This window comes from Echinops telfairi, unplaced genomic scaffold (assembly GCF_000313985.2).
Source record: "Echinops telfairi isolate 266 unplaced genomic scaffold, ASM31398v2 ScPeMD7_2010;HRSCAF=2546, whole genome shotgun sequence".
NCBI lineage: Eukaryota > Metazoa > Chordata > Mammalia > Afrosoricida > Tenrecidae > Echinops > Echinops telfairi.
The window spans coordinates 22,231,910-22,235,072 of NW_022105908.1; positions in this window are offsets into that span (position 1 = coordinate 22,231,910).

Sequence of the window (3,163 nt, forward strand, 5' to 3'; positions counted from 1 at the left end):
GTGCATTCTTTCCAAAAATCGGGACTTTTTAAAAAGGCCGTGGGACACGGGACAAATTGTTAAAAATTGGGACTGTCCCATCAAAAGCGGGATGTCTGATCACCTTAGCCTAGACCCACAGGCACATACACACAGGGTGCAGGGATGGTCCCAGGTGAAGCAGCCCATCGCCCAGAGCCTGTTGGCAGAGCCAGGGGCAGATAGATGGGCATTATGTAACTCAGTGTCCTGTTCTCAGCATAGGTGGCTCCTTCCTGGGAAACATTAGAGGGCATTGCCTAGCACCTGAGGGTTTTCCTGCCTCACAAAACCCTGTCATGTGGCCCAGGCTCAGGGGGTGTCTGCTCTGTCTGCTTTGTTTCGTAAACATCCCTACCCAAAAGCAGAACAGCTCCTGCCTGCTCACAAGGCACCAGCGGGAGCCTGCCACAAGCTCTCTTCCTCTTTCTTAGAAGAGTCCGGCAGGCTGGGGCTCCAGGTTGGGGCATTTCCTGTTGTGTAACAGCTGCAAGAGCTTCTAGAAGATGCCCCCATCCAGACTGGAGGCAGGCTGAGGGAGCGCCAGTCCACTCTGCTTGGGCACTGACTCCCTGTGTGTTGGCTTCTGTTCTCTGAGCTTCAGTTGCCCAAGAGGCTCAAATGAAGCAAAAGCTTTCAGGGCAAAACCACAAAACCCAAATGCCAAATGAATGTTCGTTTGTATTTAACCTGATCCGTGATTCGGGTGAACGATGCCAGTCGGTTCTTCATTCAACAATTGGATTCATGGCGTTGACCGTACTCTCTACACTTCCTGCCGTCCGGTTCGCTATTTCTATCCAACCTTCTCTCCTATCCCTCCTAGTCCCTGGAGTTTGATCCCTGGGAAAATGTTACCCCCTTGAGCTCTGATGGTTGGTTATAAGGGGCCTTAACGGTCTTGGTGGCCTGTGGCGACCCTACAGCACAGAGTAGAACTGTCCCTGTGGGTTTCCAAGACTGCAACTCTTCCCGGGAGTAGAAAGCCTCCTCTTTCTCCTGAGGAGCCACTGGTGGTTTTGAACTGCTGACCTTGCAGATCGCAACCCAACTCCTAACCACTGTGCCACCAGAATTGACTTGATGACAGTGAGGTTTTTTTTCTTCTTCTGGTGGTGTCGTGGATTAGGGTTGGGCAGTTCAAACCCACCGGCTGCTTCTTGGGAGAAAGATGAGTCTTTCTAGTTACGTCAAGATCAGGGGAGGGGACATCTAGATTTCGGAGAAGGCATTTACACTTCTGTTGGTGGATAAATGGGGAGGAGCAACTTCACATCGGGAAGGGACACTCAACAATAATTACAGAGAACCCAAGGGGAGGATAAGCCTGGTACTATGTTCCTGATTAGCCACTCGGACCTAGTTTCTATCCACCTCTTGGTGGCCCAGGCTGTGTGCTGTGTACTATGGGGACCTTAGGCTCTGTCCTTTCGGGGATCACGGCATCCCTCATAGGTCACACCAGAAGGACTCAGTGTGGAAATCCCACTGAACCACCTGGGCTTTACCTCAAACTAAACTGTAGCTCTTGGGCTCAGGACTGAAGCTCCGTGGTGTGAGAAGAAACAGATGCGTTTGCTCCACGGCTGTGGCGTCAAGGGTTGCTGGACCTTGGTTAGGAGCTTTGCTTTGTGGGAATCCAGCAAAAGGTGGCTCAGAACCACCCTCCACAGACTATTTTAATGCCCTCCTTGCTTGACTACGAAATGCAAATGAATATGATAGGCAGAGTTCTGCCCTTGTGAATGAATGTCACTAGAAATTTCCCCCATCCCCAAGCCCCATGGTCAGTGTAAACAGAGCTTAATCATGTAAGAGTTCAGTCTGTACAAATGAACCCTCACGGACTGTGCTGCAGAGCTTGTCTGTGCTTGGTACCTTCCCTTTCTCAACAATGTAGGAAGTTCCATGCCATTGACACTATCATTAGAATTATTTTATACCCCAGGGGAATGATCGAACCCGTTCTCTGTCATAATACGAGAACAAGGCCGCTAAAGTAAACCAGAGACATATATAATCCATAGACAAGTGGAATGGATTTTGGGCTCCCATTTAATTTTAGTCCCAATTCAAGAAAATTTAGTTCTTATGACGCTCATGAGGCTCACCCTCACACAGATATCACTAAAGATATGGGTGCTACAGTAAAGGGTGGTGAAGGAAGCAGATGGTGCCTGGCTATCAAAAAGAATAGCGTCTGGGATCTTAAAGGTTTGTACTCAAACAAGCAGCCATCTAAGTGAAGTGTCAACTAAGGCCACATGGAAGATGCGTACCAGCCTGTGAGATCCAAGGATGATAAATACAAAGATCCAAATACGAAGGAGGAAAAGATATCCGCTTAAGTTGTGAACACCCAATTTGTAGAAGGCTGTGGATGGCAGTGAAAGCCCCAAGTCCATCTGCAGGGGCCCTGTGGGGATTCAGCCTCTGGTGGATCCTCTCTGAGCACAGCTGAGGGACGTGGATAACCTCGCTCTCAGACAGAGCATTGTAAGCTTGATTATGGCAGACGGAATTGGGCTATATTGTGTTACCTGGTCATTTGAGCTCCCTCTTGGCTCCTTTTGGATTTGTTTTAGTTTTAAGTATTTCCTGCATTTTTTTTCTCCACAGAGGTTTTCCCCTCTTGTTTATTTTAATATTTTAATATTGTCACTAGTTCTGTCTTCCTTCCTTCCGCTCTTTCTAAAATACATTTGCTGCCTTTCTGGGGTATGTTTTCCAGTATATGAAACAATGGATAGGTGGATATTTACAGATGATAATGGGTGTAATGACACTGGGGGGATATGGAGGAAAATGGGGGAGCAAATAATGAATACAGGGGAGGGGAGGATGTTTTAGATCTGATTGTGGTGATGTATATACAACTCTCTTAAAGTACCACTGAATTATGGAAGTGTATGCTATATGAACTATAGATCAATAAAACCAGTGGGAAGGAACTTAAAGCCTCAGAAACTCGGGGGCAGAGCTACATCCCCTAGAGCAGTGGTTCTCAACCTCCCTAACCCCAACACCCTCTCAGACAGCTCCTCAGGTGGTGGCGACCCCCAACCATAACATTATTATCATTGCTACTTCATCACTGTCATTTTGCTCCTGTTAAGAATCCGGCAACCCCTGTGAAAGGGTCGTT